The sequence below is a fragment of the Trichosurus vulpecula genome, chromosome 5 (assembly GCF_011100635.1).
Source record: "Trichosurus vulpecula isolate mTriVul1 chromosome 5, mTriVul1.pri, whole genome shotgun sequence".
NCBI classification, from domain to species: Eukaryota; Metazoa; Chordata; class Mammalia; order Diprotodontia; family Phalangeridae; genus Trichosurus; species Trichosurus vulpecula.
The window spans coordinates 134861029-134888701 of record NC_050577.1 but is presented as its reverse complement, the minus strand read 5'-3'; the positions used below and the strand labels follow the sequence as shown (position 1 = coordinate 134888701).

At 38.1% G+C, this 27673-nt stretch overlaps 1 long non-coding RNA gene across 1 annotated transcript; it reads left to right on the top strand.

The window, feature by feature from the left end:
• LOC118852034 lies at positions 1-27673 on the top strand. Its single transcript, XR_005010517.1, has 3 exons — positions 1-113; positions 1121-1164; positions 25673-27673. It is a non-coding gene; the product is annotated as an uncharacterized LOC118852034 (long non-coding RNA).

Sequence of the window (27673 nt, the reverse complement as noted above, 5' to 3'; positions counted from 1 at the left end):
TCTTGGCAGGTCAGCATGATCCTGGCTAGGAGAGCACTAGGAAGTGAGGAGATAAAATCAGAATTTTAACATGGTTTTGGACATGGCCCACCACACATGAACTCGGAGGCCAGGTGAGTGAAAGGGAAGAGAATACTGAGTTACCTAAAAAATGGCCATCGTTTTTACCCAAATAAGTATTATATTCAACATAATTCTTTTAGGCACTTTTCTGGCCCGAGTTCAGTAACAAGAACAAGGCTGATACTTCCCAAGCTTAATGCTTTAATCAAATTAGTGTATTTTAAAATTTAGAGGACTTTATCCAAAATAATCTAAGGTCTATACCTTCCTACTTAAATCTTTCAGAAGGTTTCAATCTGTGGCAGGTGCAGTGATTTTCCTTCTTTTACAAAAAAAAACTTGAGTGAAAAGGTCAGTAATTATACTGAGTGACACGAAGATGGAAGTGGAAATGAGTAATCTAGGTCTCTATGATGACAGCAGCAGCCGCAATAGCAGCAGCAAAGCACAAGAAATCCCTGCAGTTACCAACAGGGAAATCATACTGACAGTAGCTAAACAATGATAAGAGGAATAAATCAAAATAAATTACACATTCTTTAATGTCTGCTACTCTATGGTTTTTTTTAACCATGTTCTTCCTCTGAATTTGTGCCTCTTCCTTTACAGTGTCCTTCAGTAGGTTTTATCTGTCAGGGCAGGCTTTTAACCATTATATTATTCAACTTGGATAATAATTCAGGGTTAGGAAATTTATAACTGGAGCACTGGAAAGGACTTCCTGTTTGGGGTACCTCCTTTTTCCTCTTTGGTGAAGTGTTTATTCATTCTTTTAAAAATAGCTGCATGTGCTTTAGATTGTCTTCTAAAAAACTTCAAATTTTTTCCTACTGTAGTCAATAAATATTTATTAAGCACCTACTATGTGCCAGCTATTATCCTAAGTACTGGGGATACAGAGAACGATATATGACAGTCTCTGCCCTTAAAGAACTCTCAAGCTACTACATGACATATCTCATAAAAAGAAGCTGAAAAGCGGGGGGGGGGGGGGTGGACCGCAGGGGTCAAGAAATACAGAGGAAGAGTGAATTTCAATGTTAATTTCATTTTGCAGAATGATGAGTTTCTGGAGATCATGTCATCCAGGAGGTAACTCAGGTGAGAAATATGCAAAACTATAGAAAATCATGTTTCATCTTAGTGTTAATAGTCAATTATGTGATATAGGCTGAGTATCAGGAGGGAAGCATGGGAGATACAGTTCATTGACCAGACAGAAGCAATGTTGTATGAGAAAATTAACATAACGTTCCACCCCTTTCTGTTCACTCCAAATACTGATATACATGCAGAAGCTGTGGTACAAAGGATAAAGAATTGGATGTGGAGTCAGGAAGATACTAGTTTGAATGAAGCTGCAGATACTTACTAGCTATGTAACCTTGGGCAAGTCATTTAACCTCTCTCAGCCTCAGCTTCCTAATCTTTCAGTGTCTTCATCTATTATTATCCCTATCTTCCTAATGGGATAATAATAGCATCTGCTTCCCAGGGTTGTTCTGAGAATAAGATAAGAAAATATATATAAAGTACTTTGTAAACCTTGAAGTACTACATAAACCTTAGCTATTGTAGTAGTTCATAGTGGTGTTTATTTTTCCTCCTTAATTTGAATAAAGTACCTTGTAGCATTATGGGAATAAACAGTAATAACTGGAATAGCCAAGCAACCCGTTTTCCTAGGGTGTGGTCTCTTGGGGAATGATACTTTACTCTTTTATAATTAGGTTTGAAAGGACATTAGATTTTAAGAGAAACATACTTCTAATGCCTGAGCATGGAGATTGTGAAAATCATCTTTTAGTTAAGTGAAAATATGAATAAACTTTAAAGGGTAGGGATCTGCCACTCTATGAGGAGCCACAGAACACACAGCACACACACGCACACACACACACACACACGCACGCACGCACACACATCCTCCCCAATTTAGTGCTTTAGAACCCAGGCTAATAGGATAGCAGAAATTTTGCTGAAACAAGTTAATTAAACAGTTCTAATCATTGACTAAATCTGAATGGAATCAATTAAAGTATCTGAGGATGACTGTCAACATTAGATGGATTAAGGAACACAAAGAAGATGAGAAGGCCACATGAGATCAATTTTTAACTGAGGGTAGTAGGCAGTTGATGTGGGGATAGCCTCACCAGAAGGAAGGAGAGAGAAAAATATTTGGGGATATAATACTAATGGTGAACAACCAGTTGATTCCAACATTCAAAAGAAATCTTTTCTCTTGGAATTATGACATTTAGCAATACCTAATGATGAGTATTATAGAACTTTTTGTTGCTCTTTGTGACCCCATTTGGGGTTTTCTTGGTGGAGATACTGGAGTAGTTTGCCATTTCCTTCTCTAGCTCATTTTACAGATGAGGAAACTAAGGTAAACAGGGTTAGGTGACTTGCCCAGCTAGTAAGTTTCTGAGGCTGGATTTGAACTCAGGAAGATGGGTCTTCCTGACTCTGGGCCCAACACTCTATCCACTGCACCACCTGTACTGCCTCAATATTTGATAAATGTTGGAATTCTTTTCTCTTAATAAAATTGATTTTGGTATGTTGTGGTCATAATGTTTGCTATTGGAGAGCTAACTTCGGAATACCGTGCTATCTGCTGAAGGGGCATCCCCAGATTTCTCAGTCAGATAACTACAAACTAACCTGTATTTTTCCTTTATGCATACTGAATGGTAAAGTGACTCATTATTGAAAGTAGTAATATTTTTAGGTTCACTAGTGTTTGACTTGCTTTTTTGATGAGATTTTATGTTGGTTGGCTATGTCATTCAGGCTTTATCACTAGATTAATCATTGGTTAATAGGATCTTTGGAGGCAGCTAGGTGGTTCAACGAATGAAGTGCCAGACCTAGAGTCAGGAAGATCTGAGTTCAAATCCAGCCTCGGACACTTACTAGCTATGTGACCCTGGGCAAGCCACTTAACCTCTGTTTGCCTTAATCCACTAGAGAAGGAAATAGCAAACCACTCCAGTATCTTTGCCAAGAAAAGCTCATGGACAGCATTGGTGTGTTTTGGTGCAGAAGGTCACAAAGAGTTGGACACAACTGAACAACACAACAACAATGGGACCTTTGACTAACTATGTGTTCCTTCATCCAATGTACATATTTTTAAGTGCCTACAATGATCAAGGCACTGTGCCAGGATAGAGAAGATACAAAAACATGATTATTCATTGTCTTTAAGGAGCTAATAACCTAAAAAGCAAGACCAAAATTATATACATATATATGTATATATATATATATATATGTGTGTGTGTGTGTGTGTGTGTGTACATATATACATACATTATGTATGTGTATATTATATATTATATATATATAGTAATATAAAATAGACTATAACAGCAAAGAACTCCCTATTTGACTTGACAAGAACTGCTAGGAAATCTAGAAAGCAGATTGGCAGGCATTAAGTTTAAACCAATGTTTTCTACCATTTCCCACAATAAGCTCAAAATAGATACTCAAACTGAATGTGAATGGTCATGTTATCCAAAAAATATTGGAATATGAGATCACTTAATTTTCACATTATTGTTAAGGGGAGTGTTATTACCCAAATAAGGGACAATGATCACAAAAGATAAAACAGATAATTTCACTTCATGAAATAAAAACTTTTGCACTGACAAAAATTAATGCAACTAGGATAAGAAGGTAAGCTAATAATTGGGGAAAATACATGTGTCAAATGTCTTTGATAAGGGTCTGAAACCGAACATCTTAGGGAATTGACAAAAACAAATGAATCCAAGAGATAGTGTCCAATGAATAATCAATGGATATGAATAAACACAGGAAGAATTATAAATTATTTATAATCATACGAAAGCTTGCTCCCATTCACTAATCATAAGAGAAATACAAGTCAAAAACCTCTGAGGATTCACTTCCTGTGAACGTTCCAGGAGAAAAAAACGAGTTCTTTCTTCTTTGCTATGTTTACTGTGAGGGAATGGCAAAATATCTTAGCGTAAGACATTTTTGAAATAACAGAATATGTGAAACTCAGAGGATTCACAGCCTGTAAAATGGCAAAGACAACAAAAGATGAGAATAGACTATATTGGGGCTAGAAAGATGCTACAGAAAGATAGATGTTATGGAAAGATAGATACTGTTGAAAGAATAGATATATGATTGAACTAGGGTAGAACTGTGAATTAGTTCACCCAATCTGAAGGCAGTGTGGAAACATGCTTAAAAAGTAACTACCACAACCTTTGGTCTAGACTAAGCCTAAATCCCAAGAAAGTGAAAACCGGGGGCTTTTTGACCCACATTTGTGGAGTCCTAGACACAAGCTCTATTTGGTGATTTTACCAGAGTAAATCCAGGGTAGGGACCATGTAAGTCAAGAGCTGAGTATTCTTTTAGGGCCATACTCTTAGATCAAATACTGTTGGTCCAACTCCAAAGGTTGTTAGGGTGGACACAGGCTACAATTGTAATTCAAGGTAACACATAACATACAGTACTATTTTCCATCTACTTTTGAGTGTTTTGGTTTCCTACATCAGTGTCAATGTGTTGAGCATCATTTTTCATTGGCATTAATTTATTTCTTTTGAGGAGCCTCTACCCTGCTTCTACTTTGTGGTTTCTAATCTTCAGTGGACTAGGAAAACAAACAGTGAAACTTGCTAACAGTGTAAGATAAGTAAGCCTTAGTAAAACTCAGAGAAAGGCTAAGAATTTGGCTTAGGTGCATGAGGTTTTTTTAGGCAGTTATTTTCAGAGGTCTCAGAGGTCTCTTTCATTACTTTCTGGTTCAGGGCTACGTTCCAGAGTTGGAATTGCCAGAAATGTGGCTTCCAGTTTTTTCTTTAACTGGACCTGTAATTTCAATGGTGTATGGAATTTCTCATAAGGAAACTCCCCTAACAATTCAGGTCAGTCCTAGTCAACAAGCATTTATTAAGTGCTTATTATGTTCCAGGTGCTGTGGTAAAGAGTAAGGATACAACAACAAAAACAGAAAAAAACCTGCCCTCAAGGGCATATCCCAATTGGGGGGGGGATATCAGATATATAGAGAGAGCAGATGAAGATAACATGAAAGGAGAGGTCATTACAGCAACTAAAGAATGATTATGATAATGATGATGATAAGAATAAGAATAATGATGGCTAGCATTTATATAATGCCTACTATGTACCAGGCATTGTGCTATCTCTTTTGATCCTTACCATAACCCTGGTAGGTAGGTACTCTTTATCATATCATTTAACGGTTGAGGACACCGAGGCAAACAGAGGCATACCAAAGCTGGATTTGAATTCAAGTCTTCCTGACTCCATCTTCAGTGTTTTATCCAATGAACCTCCTATTTGCCTAAGAGATCAAGAAAGGCCTCTTGCAGAAGGTGAGACTTGAGTTGAGTCTTGAAAGTAACTAGAGAAATTAGGAAAAAGAAATGAGGAATGAGAGCATTCTAGGCATGTGGGACAGACTATGCAAAAACAGAGAAAAGATGGGATATGTTTGAGGACCCCTATCCAGGTAGGACAGTGTCACTGAACTGAAGCAGTTGTGGAGGAGAGTAAGATATGAGAAGGCTAGAAAATGTAGGAAGGGACCAAATAATAAAGAATTGTAAATGCCAAAGAAATGACTTTGTATTTGATCTTGAAAGTAATAAGGGAGGTAATAGAGCTCATTCTGCAGGGAGGGACACGGTCAGACCTATGTGTTAGAAAAATCACATTGGCAGCTGAGCAGAAGATGCATCAGAGTGAGGAAAGATGTGAGTCTGTAGGATTGGTTGGAAGGCTTTAGTCTAGGAAAGAGGTGATAAGCGATTGAACTAGGGTTGTGGTTGAGTGGAGAGTCTTCAAGCCTCAGGCACTATAATGTTAAGTAATTTCTTCAACTGCTTTTGTCAGAGATAGGACTTGAATCCAGGTCCTTCTTACTCTTGGTGTAGCTCTGGATCCACCAGAGCACGTTGCCTCTCAGTGGTGCAGATCATTCATAGAGGATTGTTCAAATATCCTCAAGAGAGACGACTCACTATTTTTTTTAAAAAATGTAGTTAGCATAACAATTGAAAAAGACAATTTTAGTAACAATATTTTAAGTTAACCAATATGGTTGGAAGAAGAAAGATTGGTGGGAGAGTTAGTATAGTCTGAGTGATCATGACTTACTTAGAATAAGAATCTTGGTAATGTAAATTCATATAAAGGGAATCATAGAGTTGGACAAAGCAAGATTTCATAATATAAAGCATGTGAGGAGAAACATCCAACCAAAGAGTAGTGGGTGGCTCCAGGGCTTTGCGCAAAAAAGAGAGAGGTCTTGTGGTTATCTCAACTGGACCCGAAATGGAACATTCCAGGAGAAAAAAAATAAGTTCTTTTTTCTATGCTATGTTTACTGTGAGGGAATGGCAAAATATCATAGTGTAAGATGTTTTTGAAATAACAGAATATGTGAGCTGTGCCCAGGGACAGATCTTAGTGTTATATGTGTAGTAGTTTTATATGTAAAGATGGTATCACCCTGGAACGGCCTGGAGAGAAAGAGCAAGTATACCAGGTGATCCTTGAAACACTGGAATAGTTCACAAAAGGACAAGGTTCTGAAGGAAAAACTAAAGGAATTTTTGGGATAGGCCAGTATTTTTGATGCAAAGTGCATGGAATTTCCTAATAGAACTATCAAAAACATGACCATGAAACTTTAACCTTTTAGATAGCTGACTATACACCAGATATATCACACCTGCTGTGTGACATAGCCAAGAAAAAATGTTCTGCTTTTTCTATTTAAAACTGGTATCACTGCCTTCACCATCAACACATAAACAGATTTTGTTTTTTTCAGGAATAGTGATGTATTTGCTCTAGCAAGTCAGTAAGTCAGTAAATATTTATTAAGTGCCTACTATGTGCTAGGCACTGGGCTAAACACTAGAGATACAAAGAAAGTCAAGGGACAGTAACTGCTGTCAAGGAGCTCATACTCTAATGCAGGAGACAACACGCAAACAGCTAAGTACCAACAAGCTATATATAAGATAAATTGTAAGTAGTCTGAGAGGGAAGGCAGTAGAATTAAGAGGAGTTGGGAAAGGCTTCCTGTTGAAAGACAGAATTTTAGCTGGGATTTGAAGGAAGTCAGGGAAGCCATAAAGTAGAAATAAAGAGGGAAACCATTCCAGGCATGGGAGATAGCCAGTAAAAAATGCCAGGAGTCGGGAGATGGAGTTTCTTGTTGGAGAAATAACAAGGAGGCCTGTGTCACTGGCTCGAAGAGTACAAGGAGGAGTGTAAGGGGTAAGAAGAGTGGAAAGTTGGGAGGGGACCAGGTTGTGAAGGGCTCTGAATGTCCCAGAATTTTATATTTTAACCTGGGAGTGATAGGGAAATATTGGTGTTTCCCAAGTTGGAAGGTGGCATAGGTTAGACCTCGCCCTTTAGGAAAAACAATTTGGTAGCTATTTGGAGGATGGACTGGAGTACAGAGAGACCAACCCAGCAGGCTATTTCAGGGCTATGGCAGTGTCAGAGGAGAGAGGAGGGCCTCTGTAGAGATGTGACAACGGGAAAATCAGCAGGACCTGGCAGAATATCAGACATGGGGGGCGGGGTGAGACACTGAAGAATCAAGGATAACACCTAGATGGTGAGCCTGGCTGACTGCGAGAATGGTGGAATCCATGACTATTATAAATACCCAAATTAACTACAAAGGACCTATGAAGGGAGATACTATCTGCATCTAGAGAAATAACTGATAAATAAAAGCATGTGTAGAATGATTTTACATATATGTGTACATATATTCATAAATATATACACACATTTGTGTTTAGTGATAGCCATCTCTGGAGGGGGGAGGAAAAAAAGGGAAATATAGTTACACGATAACTTTATTATATATTTAAAAGGGATAGCAATTTGTGCATAACAGATTTGCAGTTTCATGTGCAGCCATCTTTTTTTTGTTCTACTATGTTATGGAAACGCTTGTTTTATTTCTTAAATTCAGAATAAAATAAATAAAAATTTTAAAAATAGTAACAGAGAAGTTAGGAGGAGCAAAAGGTTTGGGGGCAAAAATAATGAGTTCAGTTTCTTCATTCTGAGTTTTAGATATCTACAAAACAACCAGTTTGAGATGACCAACAGACAGTTAGAGATCCAAGACTTGAAGTCAGCAAAAAGGTTAGAGATGGATAAGTAGATTTGAGAATCATCAATATAAAGTTGATATTTATAGCCATGAAAATCATTAAATGAAATAATATAGAGGAAAAATGAAAGGGGCCCAGGACAGAGCTCTGTGAGATACCCAGAGATAGTGGGCATAAACTTGATGAAGAACCAGCAAACGAGACTGAGAAGGAATGGTCAATTAGGTAGGAGATAAATGAAATTCTCTTGTGACTGGGATAACATATTCGCAAAATAGCTAAAATAAAAGTTATTAATCTGTGATTATTACCTTGGGAAATTTAAATTAATCCCTTATAATAGAAATGTAAGAAGGCTTGCTTAGAGGAATCCTTGATTATTTTGAATGAAGTCTCAGTTCAAGAGCCTTTGTTTTTTTGTCAGGAAAGCACCTGTCCATGGAGAGTATGGTTTTGTCCGCTGGTGTCTTCTTTAGAAAACACTGGATCATTCCAATTTGGTTTTCAGTGACTGGGGCTGCCTACAAGATGGTTGGCTGACTGAGATCTAGGAGAACAGGTAATAACCTTGGAGGAGCTGCCCCTTGCCATAGTTCAGGAATGGAGAACCTGCAGCCTCAAGGCCACATGTGGCCCTCTAGGTCCTCAAGTGCAGCCCTGTGACTGAATCCAAACTTCACCGAACAAATCCCCTTGGTTTGTAAGTGAGTTGAAAGACCTACTAGCCCTTCTGCCTTTTCCCTCTTCAGAAAATAATCTAACAAATAACATGACTTCTTTGCAGGTTTTCCTGTATATTTGTGTAATCTCCCAGTCCCCTCCCTTCCTCCCTCCCAGTGACTGTTTTAGGGCATGAACTCTTGGGAGTTATGCGCTCTCATCCTCTGAACTCGCTCTGTTGAGTGGGCTTTCCCATTCCAAAAGATGAAAGCAGCCAGGGCATTGAGTTTCTCTAAAAGCACACGGTAAAACCAGGAAGATTTTTACCCCTGAAAGGGTCAGTCAGTGACAATATCCCTGAAATCTGAACTCCTGTGTAAAGAAGAAAGCTATTTTTTTATTTCCTAAGTAGTATGATCCAAGAATCTATTCTTCTAGCTAGAGAAAAGAGATTTCCTGGGTAGTATTCACCATGGGAGTTGCCTCATGGATGACCCTAAATTCCAGAATTTGAAAATCTGAAAACTCGGCTTCTAGAATGGGAAGAAGACATGCTGAGAAATATAAGTGTAACCACTGAGAAAGAAAGAAAATCACCCATATGGCCCCCATGGCTGGAGGAGCAGTAAAGAGGACTTATGATTTTAGAAAGTCAATGATGTAGTTCTGGCCACACCCTGCCATTTAAGTGAGTAATTCAGATGATATTGCCCCAATGGGAAGTGGCGTTGTTTGTTTAACAACTCCAAAACACGATTACTTCCTGGGCAGAATATCTGAGTGCTAGACGGATTTTCTGTATTTCCGTATTGCCATTGAGTGCCTTGTTTTCTACATAGGTTAATGAGTTTTCTTCTGCAGCTAGGTGGTACAGTGGATAGTCAGCATTGCGTCTGAAGTTAGGGAGACCTGAATTAAAATCTGGCCAAAGACCTTCACCAGCTGTGTGACCCTGGGCAAGTCATTTAACCTGTTTACCTCAGTTTGCCTCGGTAAATGGTAAAATAGGAAGAATGACAGCACCTACCTTGCAAGGATGTTGTGAGGATCAAATCAGGTATTATTTGGAAAGCACTTAGCACAGAGCCTTATACACAGAAGCTGCTATATAAAGGATTACTCCATTCCCTTCCTGTTTTCTGAATCCTTTGGGTGGTCTTCATTTTCTGTAAGTTAATATAAAATCTGCCTTGTCATCAGTTTGCATTTATTGCCTTAAGTTCTTTTATGGGAGCTGAAGACCCTATTAGCCATATTTGGGGAAACCTAGACACGAGCTATGCCTAAGCTACGTATACAGATTTGAGGATGTGGCACTACAGTAAACTCTGGGAGGTGGGTGGGGTTAACAAGTCAAAAGAAAAAAAAGAAGCTGAAGCTTCTTAGATCAGTCCCTCAGATCCAATCCAATCCATATGAACCCAAAGAATTTAGAGGGTCTTAGGCGACAGCTAGTGGGGAAAAAAGTCCTGTAGGATACATACAAAGCTCATAACACAAAACTCTTATGGAGTATAGCACTGAGGGCCCGGGAAAACTCTGAGGAGTAAAGGCAGTATAGTTTAATGGAAAGAGCAATGAATTTCAAATTGGAGGATCTGAGTTTATGCACTGCTTCTGTTACTTATTACTTTTATTTTGTTGAATAGTTCTCTTAATGTCTCCGAGCCCAAGTTCTTACAGGTCTGACCATAAGGTTACCCTCATACTCAATAAACTCCCAGTGACTGCTTATCACCTTCAAGATCAAATACAAAATGTTCTCTTTGACATTCAAAGTCCTTCACAACTTAGCTTCCTCCTACCTTTCCAGTCTTCTTATACCTTACTCCCTGCCACGTACTCTTTGATGGAGGGGCCACTGGCCTCCTAGCTGTTCCATGAACAAGACCCTCCATCTCTTGGTCTCAGGTACTTTCTCTGCCTGGTCGTCCTACATGCCAGGAATGTTCTCTGTCTCATCTCTATCTGCTGGCTTCCTTTAAGTCCTAACTAAAGTCCCACCTTCTACAGTAAGCCTTTCCCAATCCCTCTTAATTCCAGTGCCTTCCCCCCATTAATTATTTACTGTTTATCAGATATTTAACTTGTTTGAATGTATTCCTATGCTCCTTGTTTCACCTGGTAGATGGTGAACTCTTTAAAAACAGGGAATGCTGTTTGCCTTTCTTTGGATCCTCACTGCTGAGTACAGTAGTACATTCCCTGGCACATGGTGGGTACTTAATGCACACTTATGGACTGATTGAGTTTCCTCCTCTAGAAATGTAATGGGTTGGACTAGATGACCTATAGATCCTCCACAGCTCTAATTCCCAGAGTTTGCATACTGATTTTTGTCTTATTTGTTCCAGCTGGGAAACCTAAGAAAATGTCTGAGTCATGATCACAAGCTCATTTCCCATTAATTAGCATCAACCCTACAACATTCTAGAAGAAAGTTTTATCAAAAGGAGGAAACAAAACAAAAACCCCTGAATCAGTAACCATTAGTCCCAGAGGTCTATATAAACCTTCTTTATAATTTCAAATATCAGTGTTATTTGACTAGGAGTCCTTCAAAGTGCCAAATGCCCCTTCTCCTCTCTACTGGTCACAAAGAAGTAGTGCTTTGCCTTCTTCTTCATTCTCCTTTCTGCCTTTGTTTTGACATTGATTTCCTCACCCAAACCCCATGAGGTAGGCATTAATAAGCTGATGTTTGTCATAAATGTCGTGATCACAAATGCCATCAATCCACAGTTACTGAGCCCCTCTGTACTTATCTAGATTAACCCTCAGATATCAAGCACAGGATATCGCTCAGACTGGACTTCTTTGTGACCCCTAATCCCACAAATGGTGCCAACGGTCACAATGTTCTTCAATGCCTGGCATAGAGTGGGCATTTAATAGATGCTTGTGGATTGATCAGACTGTCTATAAGCATTATATAATATGCCTCCTGACCTCTGCAACCACCTCATCTCCCTGTCTAAATAGAAAGTGAACACCAAGGCTGCATTAGCAGATAAGGTTGGGGTTGGGGATGATTAGCATATATACTTGTAGGAAAATCATTAGAACAGAGCTTCCCAGAGCATGTGATAGAGAATACGGGACGTGCAAACCAATGGGGGAGCTGATTAACAGAGAGGCAAAGTGGTTGTCAGCACTTACCCAGGCTCTTCTTTGCCTCAGAGTGTATCAATTAGTTTTCATTCCATCGATTTCTCTTTAATGAAACTTCAATAGTGCAATAGTGAACCCTCTGGGCATGAGCCAGATCTGTGGGCATACAGTAAATGCTTGCAAAGCTGAACAAGAAACAAAACATATGCCAAGATCAGAGCTAACAACTACATTAGTATTAAAAATAATAGTAATAGCTAATAATTCTATAACAATTTAAAGTTCGCCAAATGCTATACATATGTGCATGTGTGTATCTATATATATTAACATTTATATATGTGTGTGTGTGTGCACGTATCTATATCTAAATTTTCTCATTTATTGCCCCCAACAACCCTGGGAGGTAGGTTCTATTATTGTCTCCATTTTACAAATGAGGAAACTGAGGAAGACAGGGGTTGAATGACTTGACCAAGGACACATAACTAATAAATGTTCAAGGCCAGATTTGAGCTCCGGTCTTCCTAATTCCAGGTCCAGTGCTCACACCAGTAATGAGCAGAGTAGAGATCAATGAGGAAGAACAGCTCTAGGATAGAATCCAGCCAGTATCTAACCTGGCTGTGGGACATTGAATATCTGATGCCTCACCAACCACTAAAGCAGTAAGAGGGGGAGTTTGAATCTGAGCACCCAGACTATGTTTTTTGGGTTTTGAATTGCTTGATGAATGGGGTGTGAGAACCAGTCTGAGGAGAATTATACAGACTGGGTACTCAGAGTGCCTTCACCTATTTTTAAAAAATCATTTCTAATGTTATAAGATTAAAGAGCTGCATGGAATTATGCCTTTGTAAATAACATCAAACGAAATGTAGCAGGGATGGTACAAAGGGAAATTAGGTAGGGCACACAGAGCCAAGAATCTGATTTGATAAATCCATACCAAACTACAAACTACAATAAGGAAGAGGGGACAAAACCTTTGAGGGTGAGCCAAAGGGGCAACAGTAGCTGCAGTATTCTGAGAGAGGCCTTGGGATCTGTGGAACTTGTTACTGAATGGAAGCAGGCACTGTCCACAATGTATCCTATCCTAATCTCGTCTGTACATAAGTCGTCAACAAGCATCTATTAAACACCTAATATATGCCAGTCCCTTTGCTAAATGCTGGAGACACAAAGAAAGGAAGAGGCAGTTGCAGCTCTCAAGGGGCACACGATATGATGAGGGAGATAACATGCAAAGAACTGTGTACAAACAAGATATCAACGGGATAAATTGGAGGTAATCTCAGAAGGAAAGCTCTAAGATTTTTTTTAAAAAAATTATTTAAAGTTCTGAGTTGCAAATTCTATCCCTTCCCCTTCCCTGAGATGGTTAGCAATCAGATATAGGTTCTACATGCGAAATTACGTAAAACATTTCCATATTAGTCATTTTGTACAAGAAGACTCAAATACAAGAAAAAAAGAAAGAAAGAACATGAAAAACAGCATCAATGTCAGCTCTTTCTCTGGAGGCCTACAGTATGCTTCATCATTAGTCCTTTGAGATTGTCTTGGATCATTGTATAGCTGAGTATAGCTAAGTTATTCACAGTTCTTCATTGATCAATATTGCTGTTACTGTGTACAATGTTCTCCTGGTTCTGTTTACTTCACTATGCATCAGTTCACGTTAAGCCTTTCCAGGTTTTTCTGAAATCATCCTGCTTGTCATTTCTTGTAGCACAATAATATTCGTTACAATCATATATCACAATTTGTTTAGCCATTCCCCAATTGATGGACATCCCCTCAATTTCCAATTCTTAGCCACCACAAAAAGAGTTGCTGTAAGTATTTTTGTACAAATAGGTCTTTTCCCCTTTTTTTGATGTCTTTGGGATATAGACCTAGCAGTAATACTGCTGGATCAAAGGTATTCACAGTATTATAATCCTTTGGACCTAGTTCTAAATTGCTCTCCAGAATGGTTGGATCAGTTCACAATTCTACCAACAGTGTATTAGTGTTCCAATTTCCCCATAACCTCTCCAACATCCAATATTTTCCCATTTTTGGGTCACATTAGCCAATTTGATAGGTGTGAGATGGTACCTCAAAGTTGTTTTAAGTTGCATTTCTCTAATCAATAGTGATTTAAAGCATTTTTTCATGTGGCTATAGATAGCTCTGATTTCTTTTCCGAAAACTGCTTGTTCATATCAGAAGGCTCTAAGATTAAGGAGGACTAGGAAAAGTTACTTGAAGAAATTGGCCGTTAGCTGAGATTTTTAGAAAGCCAGGGAAGGTAGAGGGCGTGAATGAGGTATCGCATATCAGGCATGGAGCACAGTGAGTGAAAATGAAGAGTTGGGAGATGGAGCGTCTTGTTCAGGGAATAGAACATAGACCAGTGTCACAGGATCAAAGAGTAGGTGGAGGGTAGGATGGGGGGGGAGGGGAAGGTGATAAGGTGCAAAAAAGACTAGAAAATCAGAAAGGTAGCAGGTTAGGAAGGGCTTTAAAAGCCTACTAGAGGATTATATGTTTGATCCTGGAGGTAATATGGAACCACTGGAGTTTACTGAATGGAGAAAGAGGGCAGGGAGAAGGGTATGACATGATCAGATCTGTGCTTTAGAAAGACTAGTCAGACAGCAGAGTGGAGATTGAACTGAAAGGGGAAGATACTTGAGGCAGGGAGACCAACCATTACATTAGCTTCCATTAGAATTCGGGGTCACTGAGAGCAAAAACTGTTTTTTTTTGCCTTTCTTTGTATCCCCAATGCTTCCCCCGCAGTACCTGGCACATAGCAGAGTTAATAGATGCTTGCTGACTTGACTTGCTGCACACTGGCAGAGTTAATCGAATCATTAGAATCTAATATGTGAGAGGCTGAGTAGCACAGTGGATAGAGAGCCAAGAATCAGTCAGGAAGCCTTGGCTTAGAGTCTTGCCTCTGACATCTATGGGCTTTGTGACACTGGGCAATCACTTAACTTTATTGTGGTCCTAGAAATTCTCTAAGACAGTATGTCGCAGAGTAATAACCGATCTTGGTTGGTAGAGGAGGTTTCCTCATGGGGAGTTCCCTACAGCAATGAAATCACAGCTTCAGAACAAAATAAAATGTCTTAATATATAACTCTAAGAACTTGATATACAACTGGTGGAAATGAAACAGATTCTTCTTGACATTCTTGCCATAAATAAAATAAAAAGTTATAAAGTAGTGGTAGCTCATTAGAAGGATGGCTCACAGATTCTCCTCTGAGAAATAAAGGGGTTAGGGAAGCCACTTTCATCTGGCACTCTAAGCCAACAAGGAACCACATTTCATGGGCCATTTGGTGACCAAAATGTAGATAATTACAGCTAGTGGACCAACATCTTTTGCAAAGGATGAATAAGTAGAGAAATTTTAAAAAGAATTTGACAAGATCTATTAAACTCAGCGTACTTTCACTTTATATTTGTTGACTTTAATAAAAAAGTGAATATATTAGATATTGGAAAATATGGTTTAATCTCAAGAAATAAAAGAGGCCAAAGTTTTGTGAACTATGGAGAAACCCAGCATCTAATATCTTCAGTACTCTCTTTAAGAAAGAAATCAGAATATGAAGGATACACTATCAACATCACCCAAAAAATGGAATTTATATTAAAAATACAGGAAATAGTGATAAAAATGAAAGTTATTTCAACTGTCTTTATAAACTGAAATTACCATTTGAAGCTATCTCCCCCCACCAAAGGAATATCCCAAAATAATGGAAAATTGTTGTACACAGGATTGAGGGGAGGAAAGGTGACCAAAAAGATGTCAACAACTATAGACAGCTAAGTGCTACATTGGCTAGAGCACTGATCCTGAAGTCAGGAAGATTTGAGTTCAAAACTGCCTTCAGACATTTACTAGCTGTGGGAGCCTCTGTCAGCTTGTTTCCTCATCTGTAAAATGCATGGTGATAGTAGCACCTAGCTCCCAGGGTTGTTTTAAGGATAAAATGGGATAAATTTGTAAAGTGTCTTGAAAACCTTTAAGTATCACATACATGCTAATTATTGTCACCAAACTATACACTTATGGAAAATGGGCAGGAAGGTTTTCGCAGATGAATTTCTATAACATACTATATCTTAACGGAGATCATCACATAACACAGAGAAGCATAAAGAATATGAGGTCTCTCTATGCCTTTTTTTGTTTATTACCAGCTCTGACCCATCCCAAATATTGACTTGGCAGGGAAAAAATCAGTCTGTTCTCAAGTAACATGTCTCCTACACATGTACCAATCATACAAAACTCCCTGACAGATACAAGTCTAAAGATAACTTCGTCAAATGATAGGCTATGTGCCAATATGAAGCAACGCATAAAGCAGAGAACCATAAGATCTCCAAAGATGTTTGCCTGACTTATGGAGGTTGTCCATGGCAATGATCAAATAGAAGGATTCCCTTTTGACAGAGAGGTTATCCAGATGGTCCTGTCTGTACATAACAATGTGCTGATTATATCAAGCCCTGGAATATGATAGTGCTTCTTCAAAAAATTCCATGGTTACTCAAAAAAGATTGATCTAGTCACATATGCTGGCAAAACAACGTGGATTGACAATGCATGCTGTTTGGATGAAAGCAGCTGGGAATAGAGATAACCTATTTGCATGTGTATTTTATATGGGAACTGGAGATTGACAGTGAGTTGGGTTCATAATCAAATTGATGAGGAGGATCAGTCTAGATTACATAGGGGAAAGTATGCTGTGTTTTCACTGATCCTAAGCTGTTTATGGCTATAAAATCACATCTTTTCACAGAAATGTTACTATGGTAATGCCATACAGCCATAAACTGTGAAATGCCACAGTTTCAGAGGACCAGAATTTATCTCTGATACCCCAATTCAAGCAATATTAATTCAGTTCTTCCCCCCTTTCATTCTTTCCCTATCTTTGAGTAACCTAAACAATTATTCTGGTTCATAGGCTTTCCTCCTAAAGGTAAAATGAGCTAATTAGACAAGATGATCTCCATGGCCCTCTCCCTCTGCACATTTATGATCCTACTCTCCTTAATTTTTTCGTCTCCACATTCATTCCTTGTTCTAAGCCTAGGATCTTTCTTTATCCTCCTTTGTGAAATCCATCTATTAATGTTTTTATTTTGTTATCTTAATGACCACCTGAAAAGGTGAATGTTTCCTCCTTTGCCAAGCTTATATGAGTACGATTCAGAATCCTCCATTCATGCTGCTTTTCTATCTTTCTACTTCTTTGATTAAATGACCTTCATATGCAACATCCCATTATAAGACATAATAATCTAGTCTATTTGGAACTATGCTCAAAGGGCAACCAAACTGTGCATACCTTTTGATCTAGCAATACTTCTAGCAGGTCTGCATCCCAAAGAGATCATCAAAAAGTAAAAAGGACCTACATACACAAAAATATTTCTAGCAGCCCTTTTGGTGGTGGCAAAATATTCGAAATTGAGAGGATGTGTATCGACTGGGGAATGGCTAAACAAACTGTGGTATATGAATGTAATGGAATGCTATTGTGCAATAATAAATGAACAGGCAGATTTCAGAAGAATCTGGAAAGATTTGTATGAATTGATGCAAAGTGAAATAAGCAGAACCAGGAAAGAATTGTACACAATATCAGGAACATTGTTTGATGATCAACTATGAATGACTCAGTTCTTCTCAGCAATGATTCAAGACAAGTATGAAGGACTCATAAGGGAAAATGCTATCCACATCCAGTTAAAAAGAGTGTTGGGCTCTGCATACAGATCAAAGAATACTTTTTTCATTTACTTTATTCTTTCTCATGTTTTTTTTTCCTTTTGATCTGTTTCTTCTTTCACAACTGTGACTAATATTGAAATATGTTCCACATGATAGCAAATATATAATCAAATTGCCTGCCATTTTAGGAAGAGGGGAGGGGAGAGAGGGAGAAAAATTTGGAACTCAAAATCCTATAAAAATGAATTTTAAAAGTTGTCTTGACATGTAATTGAGAAAAAATACTATTTAAAAAAGATTAAGAAGAAAAAATAATCTAGTGTTCTCCCTGCCTCGTTTCCTTTCCTCCTCAGTAATATTTTTATTTGATCTCCATAGCCGAGATTCACTAAAAAAAATTGTTTTCATTCCCGTAATCCCTTGAAGAGAAAGTGAAATGGGTGGAGCCAAGATGTCAGAGTAAAGGCAAGCACTCATTTGATCTCTCCCCCAAACCCCCCAAAATACCTTTAAATACTTAAAAAAAATTCTAGAACAGCATAACCTATAAAAAGATGGAGTGAAGTAATTTTCCAGCCCAAGACAACTTAGAAGGTTGGCAGGAAAGGTCTGTCACACTGGGGTGAGAGTGAAGCCCAGTCCAGTACAGGCCATGCCAGCATAGCCCTGGCCCCAGCAAACCAGAAGCAGGCTTTGGGAGCCACTGAATCAGCAGTGGCAGCAGCTATTTCTAGAGCTCTCAGCCCACAGATAGTAAGGAGGTCAAACAAGTGGTCAGAATGAGATTAAAGGGGTCTCTTCACTAGCAGTGAGGCAGGATTCTGTTGCTTTGCCCATACTTGGACCCAGGTCACAGTCCTGGTTGGCAGTCCCAGGGCAAGAAGGAGCATTAGCATACCACAGAGTGCTACAGCAGAGGAGGGGGGAACCTCCTCACAGTTCTAGGCCAGAAAAGAGTGCTTGTGATCGCTCATAGACTAGAGCACAGGACAGGAGAGTAGTAAACACCTCTCCTTAGATCATATCACCTTGGAAGAACTGAAAATTTACAGATTCCTAGAAGTATTTCTGAGAACAGCTGCAAAAACCCTTGGAGCTCGGGATGGTGAGCCCTCCACCCTGGAAGAAGATATCTACTTTAACAAAGAGTTAAAAGTCAAGTAATGGACTGGAAATATGAGCAAGTAACAGAAAAAATTCTGACCATAGAAAGTTACTATGGTGACAGGAAGATCAAAGCATACACTTAAAAGAAGATAACAAAATCAAATCTCCTACATCTAAAACCTCCAAGAAAAATATGAATTGGTCTCAGGCCATTGAAAAGCTCTAAAAGGATTTTGAAAATCAAGTAAGAGAGGTAGAGGAAAAGTTGAGAAGAGAAATGAGAGTGATGCATGAAAATCTTGAAATACAAGTCAACAGTTTCATAAAGGAAACACAAAAAAATGCTGAAGAAAAAATGGACTAGGCCAAATGGAAAAAGAGGCACAAAAATTCACTGAAGAAAAAAAAAAACTTAAAAAGTAGAATTGGCCAAATGGAAAAGGAGGTACAAAAGCTCACTGAAGAAAATAATTCCTCAAAAATGAGAATGGAGCAAATGGAAGCTAATGACTATATGAGAAATCAAGAAACAATCAAACAAAACAAAAAAAAAATGAAAAAAAATAGAAGACAATGTGAAATATCTCACTGGAAAAACAACAGACCTGGAAAATAGATTTAGGAGAGAGAATTTAAAAATTATTGGACTGTCTGAAAGCCATAAGAATAATAAAAAAGAGCCTAGACATCATCTTTCAAGAAATTACCAAAGAAATTTACCCTGATATTTTAGAACAAGAGGGTAAAATAGAAAATGGAAGGATCCACTGATCACCTCCTGAAAGAGATCCCAAAATGAAAACTCCCAGGAATATTATAGCCAAATCCCAGAGCTCCCAGGTAAAGAAGAAAATATTGCAAGCAGCCAGAAAGGAACAATTCAAGTATCATGGAACCACAGTCAGGATAACACAAGATTTAGCACCTTTAATACAAGATTAAAGGATCAGAAGGCTTAGAATATGATATTTGAGGGCAAAGGAGCTAGGATTAGAATCCTAGAATCACCAAGAATCACCTACCCAGCGAAACCAAGAGTGATCCTTTAGGGAAGAAAATGGATTTTCAATGAAATAGAGAACTGAATAGAAATAGATGAATAGACAGCTGAATAGAAAACTTGATTTTCAAATACAAGACTCAAGAGAAGCATAAAAATAGGAAAGGGAAATCATAAGAGAATTAGTAAGATTCAGCTGTTTACATTCCTATATGGGAAGGTGATACTTGTAACTCATCAGAATTTTCTCATATAGGACAGATAGAAGGAGTATATATGGAAAGAGGTCACAGGTATGAATTGATTATGAAGGGATGATATCTAAAAAAAGTAAAATTAAGGGGTTAGAGGAATGTACTGGGAGAAAGGGAAAGGTAGAGGTAGAATGGGGTAAATTATCTCACATAAAAGAGGCAAGAAAAAGCTTTTACAGTGGAGGGGAAGAGGAGGGAAGTGAGGGGGAACCTTTTCTCATCATAATTGAATGAAATAGGGAATAACATACACACTCAATTGGGTATAGAAATTTATCTTACTCTATAAGAATGTAGGGGGGGAAGGGAATAAGAGATGGGGAGGTGAATAGAAGGGAAAGGAGAGAGAGAATAGAATAAACAGTCCAGGGTGAGAATAGGATGGAGGGAAACACAGTTAGCAACAGTGACTGAAAAAAAAATTTTGAAGCGTTTTTCTGATAAAGGCCTCATTTCTCAAACACATAGAGAACTGGGTCAAATTTATAAAATAAGAGCCACTTCCAATTAATAGATGATCAAAAGATATGAACAGTCTTCAAATAAAAATATAGATAGCTAAAGCTATCTATAGTCCTATGAAAAAATGCTCTAACTCACTACTGATTGGAGAAATGCAAATTAACAAAATTCTGAGATACTACATCATACCTATTAGATTAACTAATAGGACAGAACAGGAAAATGACAAATGGTGGAGGAGATATGGAAAAAATGGGGCCATTAATGCACTGTTGGTAGAGTTGTAAACTGATTCAACCATTCCCTAGAACAATTTGGAACTAAGCCCAAAAGGCTATAAAATCATGCATACCCTCTGACCTAGCAATATCAATACCAAAAGAGTTTAAAAAAACAAAAAGGAAAAAGACCCATGTATGCAAAAATATTTATAGCAGCTCTTTTCTCATGGCAAAGTATTGGAAATTGTGGAGAATGTTTGAACAAGTTGTGGTATGTGATTGTGATGGAATACTACTGTGCTATGGGAAATGATGAGTGGAATGCTCTCAGGAAAGCCTGGGGAGACTTTCATGAGCTGATGTAAAGTAAAATATACTTCGTACAAAGTTACAGCAGTATTGTAAGATGATCAGCTATGAATGACTTAGCTATTTTCAGCAATACAATGATCCAAGACAACTCTGAAGGACTTATGGTGAAAAGTGCTATCCATCCCCAGAGAAAGAATTGATGGTATCTGAATACAGATGGAAACATACTTTTTTTTAAACTTTCTTATTTTTCTTGAAGGTATTTTTGGTCTATGTTTTCTTTGAGAACATGACTATTATGACAATGTTTTGCATGTTTACAAATGTATAACCTATATCGAACTGCTTGCCTTCTCAATGGGGTGGGGGCAGGGTGTGGAAGGAGGAAGGGAGAGAATTTAGAACTCAAAGTTTCAAAAACTGAATGTTGAAAATTGGTTTTGCATGTAACTGGGGGAAAATAAAATACTAAATAAAACTCAAAAAAAGAAAAAGTAAAACTTCTAAAAAGCCCTAGCCTCTTCACTTTACAGCATAATTTAAAACCTTGGTGTTTTCATACTATATGGACATGTTTACCTTTCTTTTTTCTTCTTTTATGAACTCCATACTAAATTTCTAGATCTTGTTTGATTTCTTCAGTAAAAATGACTCAAATGCCCTTTTCTTCCTAGGAATCAATTTTTCTACCCTTTTGGTTGTTAAGTTCAACAGGGATCTATCTTATCCTACAGGAATTTTTTGGCAATTATGGCAATTATTTTTGATTATTACTTTTTATTTGGGTTACATAGCAGTTTCCAATACTTTTCAGAATGTCATAATCCAGCATTTCTTTTGTTATTTTAAACAAATAGTCTTCTACAACTAAGTCTGAGATATTTTATAGGTAAAGAACCATTCCCTGGGTGTCTGTAAGATTTTTTCTTTAATTATTTATTTAAAGTACATTTGATGGAATCCTAATAAAGCTGCCCCAGTCCCAATATTCTAACTTCCTTATGGGCCCCACCGAACAGTGGGTATGTCTTGATTTAACCACACAATCTGGCTTTAACCACACCACAGGCCCCCCAGACTCAATATAGCCACTGCCCCAGCTAGCCACTGCCCTCGGATTCAATTCACATATTTGAACAGGTGTGTTCTTGTACTCAACCACAATCACATCATCCATTTAGCCCAAGACAAGACCACAATACCTAACTATCCATCTTGATCAGACAGGACCACAATAGCTAGCCAATCAGAGGGCAGCGTGACCAGGATGTCTGACCATTGAACCATAAAAGGGGCCCCTCCCCTATTACCTAATCCCTTAACAAACCCCTCCTGCCTTTTTAATACTCCTAATTTCTGTTATGTAATTGCATCTTTACCCTATAAAAATCCATCTTGCTTTCTCTCAAGTTGCTGGTTCCTCTTGGAACCTAGCCCACATCTGAGAGGCCTTAATCTTCAATAAATGTCTGTATTTGGATTAGAGGTGGCCTGACTCTGAATTCTTTGAGATGATGCCACCACAACATACCATGAAACTGAAACACATTTCTGGGTAAGTTGAATTTGTAGTTCCTCTCTGCAAGCATTCCACTCTTGTTCAGTCATGTCCAACTCTTCATGACCCATTTGGTATCTTTTTGATAAAGAAACTGGAGTGGTTTCTCATTTCTTCCCTAGCTTGTTTTACAGATGGGGAAACTGAGGCAAACAAGGTTAAGTGACTTGCCCAGGGTCACACAACTAGTGTACATCTGAGGCTAGATTTGAACTCGGGAAGATGAACTTTCCTGACTCTAGGTCTGGCACTCTATCCATTGAATTCCAATAGCACTCCACAGATTAGGATAATATAGACTTTGCCTCCCATTTTTACCACTTCTAGGTAATTTTCTTGTGTGATTTCAGGAAGTATTATATTCAGATTTTTTTGTTTCTTTGTGTTTTTTCTAAGAGATAATTCCTTGACCATCTTGTCATTTTCTGTCTTCATTGTCCATTACTTTGACTTATAGAGATCACAACTGTTTTTATGATTCTGTTCTCTTTGATTTTGTTCAAATATTGATTCTTCCAACTCCAGCACTTAACACAGTGCCTGGCTTATAATAGACACTTCATAAATGTTTGTTGACTGACTATATTTTTGAGTTATGAAAATGCTGATCACTTTTTCAGAGAGTCATATGCTTTAACAAGATTTCCCACTATTCAAAACAGCTGATGTTCTCATTTGTCTTCGTAAATTCTTCTGTGAGAGCTCTATTGTCTGTCCTAATTTCGTTTCTTATTTTTCCTGCACTTCTTTTATTGAGGTAATAAATCACTCTGGAAATTCTTATGGTTGCTGTATGATCATTTCAGGGTGGGGTGTCTAGTTGTTGCTGCTATAATATTACTCTTCTGAAGATTTCTTCTTGCTTTCTTTTATCCCATAATATTTATCCATTGTATTGTGGTCTATTTTGTCTTGAGTTACTCACTTTCTCAGTCTCTCTGTTGATTTTTCTGTGAGGATTTCCTTATGATGAATTCTTTCTCTTATTTTTTGTTGTCTTTTTAACATTGTTTGGCACATTTTCTTCCCATTTTGAATTGATGACAAGGAGCATAGGTACAACAGTCATCATTCAGCCATATTGGTGGAAGTCATTTAGAGCATCCTCAAAAAAAATCCTGTAGAACTCAGAGTGTTTGGTATATGAGCTGGCCATTCTCAATGTCACCTCTTTCTCACTCCACCTTTAAAAAACGATGCCACATGTCTGTGATCTTTTCCATTCTTCTGGAATTTTCTCCTCTTTGAGATATTTTGTAAATGATTCTGCATTTTTCTCATCTTTATCATAATTTTTCTAATATAATTTATTTATGTTTTGATCGTATGTATATTTTGATTTATTTATTCATTTTTATCTTTACTGTAATCTTTTCATGATTTTAATGCCCAAAGGCAGTTAGTTGTGAAATGATTCTCGTATAGGTAAGCAATCATTCCTAACTGTTAAGATCTGGTTAATTTCATTTATTTTCTGATATTGTTCAATGTTCACCATATTCATTGCTTTCCATTCCTTTCCTTGAAGAAAGTAGAGAGGCTGCTGAATAGTCTGCAAGCCTTTATGTTTTTTCCTTGCCATTTTCAAAACGCCTTGTTCCAAAATACTTTTGTGATAGACCCATTTCCCTGAGTCTCTCTCTATACTGAAATAAGCAAATCCAAGACCTGTTTACTAGGTTAGGAAGACCTTGTTTAATTGTTCATAGAATTCCACTGCTTCTTTATCTTCTGAAGCAAATGGTGGCAGAAAAGCTACAATCATTTTTGTGATGGCCTCTTCATATCACTTCAAAGTGAGATAACCAAGGGTTATTACTTTTCCTTTAGGTTATAAAATGAAATAAAACTCTACCAACAAATTAGTTGCTTCTCCAAAAATAACCTACGAACTGTCTTTTTATTTAGCTGTAATTTGTTAATGCCTTAATAACTTCTGCTTTCCCTTATAAATTTGGTAGTTTTTGTCATTGCACAAAACCCCCTCGCATTTAGAATATCAAGAAGAAACTTTGTGTGTACGCTGTGTTTTTAAAAACCGAGTAACTCTTAGCACTGTCTTTCTTCTTTTCTAACACTATATCCCTGGCACTTCAGAAACATAATAGTGCCATGCAACACCACAGAACATTTTGTATTTTATCTGTTTTTCAGGACACCATGTCTAAAGAATTTTTCACCTATCAGCCCGCCTTCTTTCTGATGAAACTTCTTATAGCTATGTAGTCTGGTCCTTCGACAACAGACTACATTGTCTGTAGGGAGAAGCATATTTAAAGCTATTTCATCTTGGAAGAACCTACTGGCTCTGTGCTCTATTGACAGAGTCTTTGAGGACCCCAGATTACCTCTCTATTACGATGAGACATAGGATTAGGACTTTTGGAGCCCTACTTGCCTTATATTAATAGAAATAAAGTATCTAGAACGAGAGATCTTAAGATCAAAATTGATCAATTCCTATCCATCCTGGGCTACTCTTGTCCATGTCCTCTCATAATTTCTCTACAGAAAATCTAGCCCTCATGCCTTGACCTCAAAAATATACATCCCACAAACTAGTTGTCTGTTGGTTATCCTTTGTTTTCGTTATATGAGCAGTCCCTGATTTTTTCAATAGTAAATTTTATTGCTATCCTCCTTCTTCACAATTCTATAGTGCCTATGACTTCATATTTCTTTAAGGATACTGGGCCTGGAATCAGGAAGACCTGATTTCAAATCCAACCTTGGACACTAGATGTGTGACCCTCGGCAGTTGTTTAACTTCTATTTGCTTCAATTTCCTCAACTGTAAAGTGGAGATAATACTAGCACCTATCTCCCAGGTTGTTGTAAGCATTAAGCAATATTTGCAAAGCACTTAGCGCAGTGCCTAGCACATAGTGGGTGTTGGACGAGTGCTGGTTATTCTTCTTATCATTATTCATCTGTATTATGTAACGGTCTGCTAGTATTCATTGCCATTTTTTTGTGGTTGCAGATGACATTGTGCTGAATGCATCAAGCCCTGGAACACTGAAAGGAACCTCCTGAATGACAGTCAGGCTCATTCTAAAGAGTTTGACCTAGGTATCCACACAGGAAAACCCTATTGCCCAGATTATGGCACCCATTTCAATGAACAACCTATAGAACTTTTCCATCAGTATTTCAATCTTGGGAAGATACTACAGATGGACAAAAAGTTGGACTTCTAGCTGAGCAAGAGGAGAAAAGGAGCAGGACTGTCTTTGGAAAATTTCACAGTTATTTTAATGACCATGAACATTTCCCTGAAGCAAAAACCCATCTTTTAAATATTTATATTCTTCTAGTGTTGTATGCCTATGAGTCATGGAAGACTACGGTTGCCAAATAATTGAAATTGAGGATCTTGCAAAGACCACCATATCATATAATATGTCACTCCAATTCAATAAGTGTTGTTTCTCCAACACTTAAAGCACCATACAAGAATCCAAAGAAAGAGAGCAATGAAGAAAAGAGTAATCAGAGAAGATGTTGAAGGATGGATCCTGTTTGCACAGGCATAGGGTCCCTCTTAGAGAGGGGAAGAACATATTAGAGACTAGTCTTGATGGCATGTTTGCAGGCCACTCATGAGACTGGTTTGTCTAGAGGAAATAAAGTTGGCCAATTAGGACAAAATTTTGGAGGTTCTTGAGAGCAAGAGATTCATGCACTTCCTACGTCATGGCATCTCAGTGACTTTGATAGCTAAGACATAGTTTTAAAAAGTTAGGCCATCTCATTTTGATCCAGTCCTCTAGGAAGCACTGAAATATCATTCCCCCTCTCATCCCTCATAAAGCACCTGTTTATAACAAATGGCCAACTTTCTTGCCAATTTCTGCTGCAGCTGTTTATTCTGGACATGTGGAAGCTCATGATCAACTTAATTTTATGCATGCCTCAACAGAAGCTGGGAGTTTTCAGAATGCATTTAAACATCTCTTTATTATTTTGGATCCTTTGGCGTTTAGACAACAGGGTCTCAGGGCTATATCTTTAACAACCGAACTAGGTCACTGGCCATAATATTATGAATTATGGTACTAGTAGCTGGAAATACGTGACTTTCTAGCACTAGCCAGTAGTTACAGTCATTACAGATAACAACAATTGTGTGCCTTGAGTTGTTATCAACAACCTGGGAGAATGACCTTCATTTTCTAAATTGTCTCAAACTCTTCTAGTCCAAGTCCTTATTTCACTTTCATCACTAAGGTTGGCCCAGAGTCTTCTCCGGTGCAGACTTCTGCACACTGTGATCTTCTCCTCCTTATAACATACCAGCAGAGAACTTTTACAGGTCATCTGAATGATGCCATTAGTGTGAACTTGTTGAATAAAAGAGGGTGTTTGGTGACTGCTTAGCTTACCCTTCTGGCTAGCATTTCAAGTTCTTAGCTAGAATCACTTGAAGGAGCATGTAAGGTTCCCTCCTCAGGGCTGCACGAGGGGACAGCCTGTGCAAAACCAATCAGCCACCATACGTCAAGCAGTGTTTGTATATGTTTCAGCGTATCCAGGCAAAGTCTTTTAACTTTCCATCCTACGGGCTGGAGCTGTACTTTCCTGAATGGCAGCCAGGAAAAATTTTGTAGATTTGGCAGGAAGACTGTGGGAAGCCTGGTGCAAGACCAGCCTGAGAGCTGGAGCAGGCTCTTTCTACAAAGGACAGACCATCGAAACACCTCCCTTTGTTTCACCCTACAAGGGAACATAAATGGAGCCCCAAGATCACAATCAGGACCTATTGTATAAACTTGGGGTTTCCATGACTAGGTTGCATTTTTTGGCACCAAACACCTTATTATTTTTCAACTGGAAAACTAATTAGAAAGGATTCTTTTTTTATCTGGGTGTTAATACTATGGCCCTGGCCCATTTTCTGGCCCTTGGCCACATCGTTGTAGTCCCCAGGGCAATGCCTGACAAATTAAGATAAAACCGTTACTTAATGTTTTCCTACTAAGAG